Raw genomic sequence first — 9,504 nt, 5'->3', positions numbered from 1 at the left:
TTATTTTTTCTTCTCTACATCTTGTTCTGCAGCCCCTTGGCTCATTTTGCCCAAATTCCAAAGAGTCAGGTATTGGCTTGGGCCATTCAAAAACTAGCAAATGCCTTGAAATTCTTTTCATTTTTCAGTAATGATGTAAGCTTTCTTCTTCTTTAAGACATTTCTGATGATAGATGGCGGAGAGGAGGCACATAGCTGTGTAGCTCCGCGCTTTCTCTCACTATCCATTTCATGACAAGCCTCTGAATTAATGCTTGACTGAAAAAAACCCCACAAATAATTACCAAGAGAAGCCATCCTTGAGATTCGCCAAGAAAGGTCTGTTTCTACTGGAGGGCTGGGACGGTTTTAGATTGGGCGCAGGCGGCGGGCAGCGGCAGTGAGAGCACGGGAGCAGACTGGAGAGGGGGTGGGGAGTGATCACAGCCATCTCTGCAGGGAGAGCTTCCCTACAGGACTGGATACTTTGCCCTGGCAGCAAGTCAGCAGCCCAGCAGAGAAGCTAAAAACACCAGGGGTAAAGAATACAACCCCAAACAGCTGGAGTCTCTCGGGACCTGACCACCCCCCCTCCCCCCAGTGACTCAGCACGCTCTGGGATTTCAGAGCGCAGGCGCAGCACAGTCGAGCTAGTGCCTCACTGCTGCCCCCCCCCCCCCCCGCAGTCTGTAGAGGAAGCTCGGTAACATCACCCAGCCCTCCCCCAAAGAAAGACTCCAGTTTTTTCTTCTTTTCTTTGCTAGTTTGTCTTTGATTATTAGACAGAATGAGCAAGAAATTGAAGAGGACTTTAACCCTTGACAGCTTCTATACAGATAGAGAACAGACTCTAAATCCTGAGGAGACTAAAAACAGACAGTCTCCAGGTGAATCCCCAAAGGAGGAGATCATCTGTTCCTCAGCACAGATGAATCTCATGGAGGAAATTAAAAAGGCTTTCACAAGGGAGCTAGAAGAAAAATGGCAAAAGAGCCTGGAGTAGTCAGTTAAAGAGAGAGTGGATAAAGAAATAAAATCCTTGAAAAATAGGATTGGTGAACTGGAAACAGAAAATAGCTCTCTAAAAAACAAAATTGGCGAAATGGAAAAAAATTCCACAGAACAAAAGAACTCAATGGGACAATTAGAAAAAGATTTTTAAAAAGTGAGTGAAGAAAATACTTCACTGAAAATCAGAATCGAACAATTGGAATTGAATGACTCGAAGAGACAAGAAGAATCAGTCAAGCAAATCCAAAAAAATCAAACAATGGAAAAGAATGTGAAATACCTTCTGGGGAAGACAACAGACCTGGAAAACAGATCCAGAAGAGACAATCTGAGAATCATTGGACTCCCAGAAAAGCATGCTGTAAAAAAAGAGCCTGGACACTATTTTCCAGGAAATTATCAAAGAGAACTGCCCAGAAGTCATAGGAACAGAGGAAAAAATAAACATTGAAAGAATTCATCGATCACCCACTGAAAGGGATCCTAAAATCAAAACACCAAGGAATATAGTGGCCAAATGCCAGAACCCTCAGATGAAGGAAAAAATATTGCAGGCGGCTAGAAAAACCCAATTCAAGTATCAAGGAGCCACAATAAGGATCACCCAGGATCTGGCAGCATCCACATTAAAGGATCAAAGGGCCTGGAATATGATATTCCGAAAGGCTAAGGAATTTGGTATGCAACCAAAAATAGCTTACCCAGCTAGAATGAGCATCTTTTTCCAGGGAAGAAGATGGACATTCAACGAAGTAAGCGAATTTCACCTATTTTTGATGAAAAAGCCAGAACTTAACAAAAAATTTGATCTACAAATATAGAACTCAAGAGAAACCTAAAAAGGTAAAGATTAATCTTGGGAACTATATTTCAGCTATAAAGATGTATAAAGAATACATGTATACCTTGTTCTAGAAACTGATGTGGAAAGGACATTGTACCAGAAAAAGGGTTAAGTGGGGGTAGTACATCTCATGAAGAGGCATAGGAAACCTATTATATCTGAGAGAAAGAATGGAGGGGGATGAATATAGTGGGTATCTTACTGCCTTCAGAATTGGCTTTAAGAGAAAATTTTTAGACATATTCAATCTATGGTGAAACTTCTCCCACCTCATTGAAAAGTGAGAAGGGAAAAGTGAAAAGGGAAGGAATAAGCTAAGCGGAAGGGAATACAGAAACTGGGAGGGAAAGGAATAAGATAGGGGAAGGAACTCTAAGGCGGGGGGAGGTATACTAAAAAGGGAGGGCTGTGAGAAGCAAGTGGTGCTCACAAACTTAATACTGGGAAGGGGGGTAAAGGGAAAAGAAGGGAGAAAAGCATAAACCGGGGTTAACAAGATGGCAAGCAATACAGAATTGGTCATTCTAACCATAAATGTGAACGGGGTAAACTCCCCCATAAAGAGGAAGCGGTTAGCAGAATGGATTAAAAGCCAGAATCCTACAATATGTTGTTTACAGGAAACACACCTGAAGCGGGGAGATACATGCAGGTTAAAGGTAAAAGGTTGGAGCAAAATCTACTATGCTTCAGATGAAGTCAAAAAAGCAGGGTAGCCATCCTGATCTCAGATCAAGCTAAAGCAAAAATTGATCTAATTAAAAGAGATAAGGAAGGGCACTATATCTTGCTAAAGGGTAGCATGGATAATGAAGCACTATCTATATTAAACATATATGCACCAAGTGGTGTAGCATCTAAATTCTTAAAAGAGAAATTAAGAGAGCTGCAAGAAGAAATAGACAGTAAAACTATAATAGTGGGAGATCTTAACTTTGCACTCTCAGAATTAGATAAATCAAACCACAAAATAAATAAGAAAGAAGTCAAAGAGGTAAATAGAATACTAGAAAAGTTAGATATGATAGATCTCTGGAGAAAATGTAATGGAGACAGAAAGGAGTACACTTTCTTTTCAGCAGTTCATGGAACCTATACAAAAATTGACCATATATTAGGACATAAAAACCTCAAACTCAAATGCAGTAAGGCAGAAATAGTAAATGCATCCTTTTCAGACCACGATGCAATGAAAATTACATTCAACAAAAAGCCAGGAGGAAGGTAGACCAAAAAATAATTGGAAACTAAATAATCTCATACTAAAGAATAATTGGGTGAAACAGCAAATCATAGACATAATTAATAACTTCACCCAAGAAAACAATAATAATGAGACATCATACCAAAATGTATGGGATGCAGCCAAAGCGGTAATAAGGGGAAATTTCATATCTCTAAAGGCCTATTTGTATAAAATAGAGAAAGAGAAGGTCAATGAATTGGGTTTGCAACTAAAAATGCTAGAAAAGGAACAAATTAAAAACCCCCAGTCAAACACTAAACTTGAAATTCTAAAAATAAAAGGAGAGATCAATAAAATTGAAAGTAAAAAAACTATTGAATTAATTAATAAAACTAAGAGTTGGTTCTATGAAAAAACCAACAAAATAGACAAACCCTTAGTAAATCTGATTAAAAAAAGGAAAGAGGAAAATCAAATTGTTAGTCTTAAAAATGAAAAGGGAGAACTCGCCACTAATGAAGAGGAAATTAGAGCAATAATTAGGAGTTACTTTGCCCAACTTTATGCCAATAAATTCGACAACTTAAATGAAATAGAAAAATACCTCCAAAAATATAGCTTGCCCAAACTAACAGAGGAAGAAGTAAATATCCTAAACAGTCCCATCTCAGAAAAAGAAATAGAACAAACTATCAATCAACTCCCTAAGAAAAAATCCCCAGGACCAGATGGATTTACATGTGAATTCTACCAAACATTTAAAGAACAATTAACTCCAATGTTAAATAAACTATTTGAAAAAATAGGGATTGAAGGTGTCCTACCAAACTCCTTTTATGACACAGACATGGTACTAAACCAGGTAGGCTGAAAACAGAGAAAGAAAATTATAGACCAATCTCCCTAATGAATATTGATGCTAAAATCTTAAATAAAATATTAGCAAAAAGGTTACAGAAAATCATCCCCAGGATAATACACTATGACCAAGTAGGATTTATACCAGGAATGCAGGGCTGGTTCAATATTAGGAAAACTATTAGCATAATTGACAATATCAATAACCAAATAAACAAAAACCATATGATCATCTCAATAGATGCAGAAAAAACATTTGATAAAATCCAACATCCATTCCTAATAAAAACACTTGAGAGAATAGGAATAAATGGACTTTTCCTTAAAATAGTCAGGACATATATTTAAAACCATCAGTAAGCATCATATGCAATGGGGAAAAACTGGAACCTTTCCCAGTAAGATCTGGAGTGAAGCAAGGTTGTCCACTATCACCATTATTATTTAATATCATATTAGAAACACTAGCCTCGGCAATAAGAGTCGAGAAAGATATTAAAGGAATTAGAGTAGGCAATGAGGAAACCAAACTATCACTCTTTGCAGATGATATGATGGTATACCTAGAGAACCCCAGAGATTCTACTAAAAAGCTATTAGAAATAATTCATAATTTTAGCAAAGTAGCTGGCTACAAAATAAATCCCCATAAATCCTCAGCATTTTTATACATCACCAACAAAACCCAACAGCAAGAGATACAAAGAGAAATTCCATTCAGAATAACTGTTGATACCATAAAATATTTGGGAATCTATCTACCAAAGGAAAGTCAGGAATTATATGAGCAAAATTATAAAAAAGTCTCCACACAAATAAAGTCAGATTTAAATAATTGGAAAAATATTAAGTGCTCTTGGATCGGCCGAGCGAACATAATAAAGATGACAATACTTCCTAAACTAATCTATTTATTTAATGCTATACCAATCAGACTTCCAAGAAAATATTTTAATGATCTAGAAAAAATAACAACAAAATTCATATGGAACAATAAAAAGTCGAGAATCTCAAGGGAATTAATGAAAAAAAAAATCAAATGAAGGTGGCCTAGCTGTACCTAATCTAAAATTATATTATAAAGCAGCAGTCACCAAAACCATTTGGTATTGGCTAAGAAATAGATTAGTGGATCAGTGGAAAAGGTTAGGTTCACAAGACAGAATAGTCAACTATAGCAATCTAGTGTTTGACAAACCCAAAGACCCTAACTTCTGGGATAAGAATTCATTATTTGATAAAAACTGCTGGGATAATTGGAAATTAGTATGGCAGAAATTAGGCATGGACCCACACTTAACACCATATACCAAGATAAGATCAAAATGGGTCCATGACCTAGGCATAAAGAACGAGATTATAAATAAATTAGAGGAACATAGGATAATTTATCTCTCAGACTTGTGGAGGAGAAAGAAATTTGTGACCAAAGATGAACTAGAGATCATTACTGATCACAAAATAGAAAATTTTGATTACATCAAATTAAAAAGCCTTTGTACAAATAAAACTAATGCAAACAAGATTAGAAGGGAAGCAACAAACTGGGAAAACATCTTCACAGTTAAAGGTTCTGATAAAGGCCTCATTTCCAAAATATATAGAGAACTGACTCAAATTTATAAGAAATCAAGCCATTCTCCAATTGATAAATGGTCAAAGGATATGAACAGACAATTTTCAGAGGATGAAATTGAAACTATTACCACTCATATGAAAGAGTGTTCCAAATCATTATTGATCAGAGAAATGCAAATTAAGACAACTCTGAGATACCACTACACACCTGTCAGATTGGCTAAGATGACAGGAAAAAATAATGATGAATGTTGGAGGGGATGCGGGAAAACTGAGACACTGATGCATTGTTGGTGGAGTTGTGAACAAATCCAACCATTCTGGAGAGCAATATGGAATTATGCCCAAAAAGTTATCAAATTGTGCATATCCTTTGATCCAGCAGTGTTTCTATTGGGCTTATATCCCAAAGAAATACTAAAGAAGGGAAAGGGACCTGTATGTGCCAAAATGTTTGTAGCAGCCCTGTTTGTAGTGGCTAGAAACTGGAAATTGAATGGATGCCCATCAATTGGAGAATGGCTGGGTAAATTGTGGTATATGAATGTTATGGAATATTATTGTTCTGTAAGAAATGACCAACAGGATGAATACAGAGAGGACTGGCGAGACTTACATGAACTGATGCTAAATGAAATGAGCAGAACCAGGAGATCATTATACACTTCGACAACGATATTGTATGAAGACATATTTTGATGGAAGTGGATTTCTTTGACAAAGAGACCTAACTGAGTTTCAATTGATAAATGTTGGACAGAAGCAGCTACACCCAAAGAAAGAACACTGGGAAACGAATGTGAACGATCTGCATTTTTGTTTTTCTTCCCGGGTCATTTATACCTTCTGAATCCAATTCTCCCTGTGCAACAAGAGAACTGTTCGGTTCTGCAAACATATATTGTATCTAGGATATACTGTAACATATCTAACATATATAGGACTGCTTGCCATCTAGGGGAGGGGGTGGAGGGAGGGAGGGGAAAAATCGGAACGGAAACGAGTGCAAGGGATAATGTTGTAAAAAAATTACCCTGGCATGGATTCTGTCAATATAAAGTAATTATTAAATAAAAATTTAAAAAAAAAAGACATTTATGATGAACATAACTAGTCCTGTGAGCTGGATTGACAACTTGAGTTCTTCAGTAGAGTTATCATTCTTCTTGGGTATAGATGGTTTCCTTGGGAAGAGGATCAGTTTGGAATAATATCATTTCAGCTGCTGGACATTTGTCTGGAGAGACTCTGTAAACTTATTTTAGTAATGAGGATCCACAGAGATACCAATGATCCATGCCACTTTTTATGTATACCAGTCATCCAAAGATCTTCCAAGATGAATCCTCTATCAGCATGTACTTTAGTGTGGTATCAGATAGTACCACACTTGACAGTGGATCAGATAGGACCAGATACTGAGCAAAGAGAAATTTTATGGGCTTTTGTTCACAGGCCTTTATAATTCTGTTCTCCTTGGCTGGCAGGTTAAACCATGTAGCACCTTGTCTTTGCCATTCTTTGTGGAAATGGAGCTTCAGAATCATGCCACTTCAGCTGGGTACCATGGCTGCTTAGAGCTCTCTTCACTGGTATCTCAGTTAAGCAGAAAGGTCACTAATGTAAATCTTAAATCCATTAAAGGTTAAGAGAAATTCATATTGGAACGTACATGTGTGTGTGTGTGTGTGTGTGTGTGTGTGTGTGTGTTAAAAAAATGGGAGGTTGTGTGTGACAATTAGCAATTAAACCCTCAAGTTCAAGATCACAATAAAAGATTCAGACCAATCTTTATTTTAATTCTTTATTTCATTCACAGTGTCTGTCCAACATGATGGGCAATCTGTTTTTACATGCCATCATCAAGGCAACAGGTGGTCTCCAAATATTATGTTTGTTCTACGTGAATTCTCTATAGTAGATAGAAAGGTGCATTTTGGGTCAGAAAAACATGAGTTCAAACCCTGCCTCAAACACTTATTACCTGTGTGATCCTGGAAAAATGATTTAACTTCTCTCTGCCTTAATTTCTTCATTTGTAAAATGAGGTGGTAGACCTCATGATCTCAAAGGTCCCTTTTAGCTCTCAATCTAGAATCTCACGATCATATGCTAGACAAATATCTTCAGAGTAACTATGAATTTCATTGAGGAGTAATTTTTATGGCACACCTGGTCAAGAGGAAACATAAATATCCTCCACAAACAAAAATATCTGGAGAAGTCACTTTCTATTGAAAAGTTAGACTTTCCATGGACTGCTCCTCAAGATGGTTGCAGGAAATTTTGACTGAGTATATTCTTCTTGATGAATTAATAACATAGCAAAAACATTTTAACTAGTCTCTTTCTAAAATGTATTGTATTTTTCTCTGCCTTCTTACACAGAGAACACAGTACAAAATTTAGTCTCTCTTTGTTGTATTACCATTATAAGAACCGAAAATCATTATTAATTTTTCTTTCTATACCTATACTGTCACGAATGTAGAGAAATCCTAGAAACGCCATTTAGAAACTAAGAATTCCTCTGTAATTTATCATATTACATTCTAACTGGGACCCTATTGTTTTTGTTATTACTGTTTGTTGCTTGTTTTTCATTTTCTAAGAAGACCAAGAACATCACAGGTGATGTCTTGACTTTTGAATTGAATTTAAATGAGGCAGAGTTACACAAAATCATTAGCCTCACCCTTTCCTCCAGAGTCACTGAAATTCAATTGCAAGATAAAAGTCAAGATAATTGGCAATGGCCTGGAACAAAATGATGCCCCACAGCATGTGCTTCAGCTGTCCCCATGGCTGTTGGAACAGATTGTACTCATACTCTCCTTTCACTGGGGAAAGTCTTGGGGTAGATATCTTCCCAACTCATCAATAGATTTCAGGCCCATTGGTTACCTTCAACCTGGTTTAGCTTATGTTTAGTTTACTAAACATTGTGGCCATTGTGAATTTTGTAGTTTCTTGGAGCCACAGGTGAGAGTTGAGTACCAGTTGGACATCAAAGATGGATAAGCAACCATGAAAAGGGTTTAATAAATCCTCACAGAGTCCTTGAACACTCCATTTGCCCCAGTTACTAAACTATTCACAAATGAAAGAGGAAGCACCTTATATCCTTTAAAAGATATTTTAAGCCATTCACTTATGAGATTTTTTTCTCCCTTTTGGCAAATAAACTGCCACAGCTTAAATGAAATCTGTTTGTTTACAAACAGATTTCAATAGCTTTGAATAAAACAAAAGTTTTTCCCCCTTACCCTTTCAACCACCAAACTATTCATCTATGAAAGGATCATTATCTAACATACTTTTCCAGGTGATTGATTTCTTCTTCCTTATGCAGAAGTTTATTTTCTACTTCTTTCAGCAACCAATCAGCTCATGGAATAGAGGTAGGTACTCTATAGAAGTAGTACCTCACATAAGTATTCAGTATTTTATTTTCCAAGTAATGCTATTTTTTTGGTCATAGAGAAGGAAGTTTTTGCGATGAAGTAAAAAATGAGCTTGTGTTCTAGAAAGTTAGAAAAAGGGAAATTTTCTGGTTCTCACTCCTCTAGAAGGTAAATTATCATAGAAAGAAAGAATGATCTATTGAAAATATTCCACATAAAATGTTTCAGTGGATTTTGAACACATTTATGAAAATTATATAAAATTATAATTTCTTTCAATGAGTTTGTAAAAAAGAAAGAAAGAAAATAGATTAAAGTCAAGGAAAATAGAAATGTACCAGTCAACTTTCAACAAAACTCTTACAATAATTGGTAGATGAGATTGAAAATTTAGTGTTATGATTTAGTAGGCATAATCAATATTGCTTTTTTCCCCATTTCTACATGAACAAGTAATTAAAAGTTAACAAATTTAATCTAACTTGGATCTAAGAGGTAAAGTGTCTTACTCAGATCATACAATTGGTTAGTGGTACAGCATAGGGATTTTAAATTCCAGAGTCACAAAAATCTTTCAGGATCATGGAATTCAATGCCTTCATTCCAAGATAAAGAAACCAAGAATCAGGAAGTTTGTGATTTAT

General features: G+C 36.1%; 1 pseudogene; it reads right to left on the bottom strand.

Moving 5' to 3' along the window:
• Window positions 1-7,024, bottom strand: LOC127552481 (60S ribosomal protein L13-like; annotated as a pseudogene).
• Window positions 7,025-9,504: the final 2,480 nt, after the last annotated feature.

The sequence above is a fragment of the Antechinus flavipes genome, chromosome 2 (genome assembly GCF_016432865.1).
Source record: "Antechinus flavipes isolate AdamAnt ecotype Samford, QLD, Australia chromosome 2, AdamAnt_v2, whole genome shotgun sequence".
Classification (NCBI taxonomy): domain Eukaryota; kingdom Metazoa; phylum Chordata; class Mammalia; order Dasyuromorphia; family Dasyuridae; genus Antechinus; species Antechinus flavipes.
Note: the sequence above shows the minus strand (reverse complement) of the source record. Positions and strands in the feature narration are given on the sequence as shown.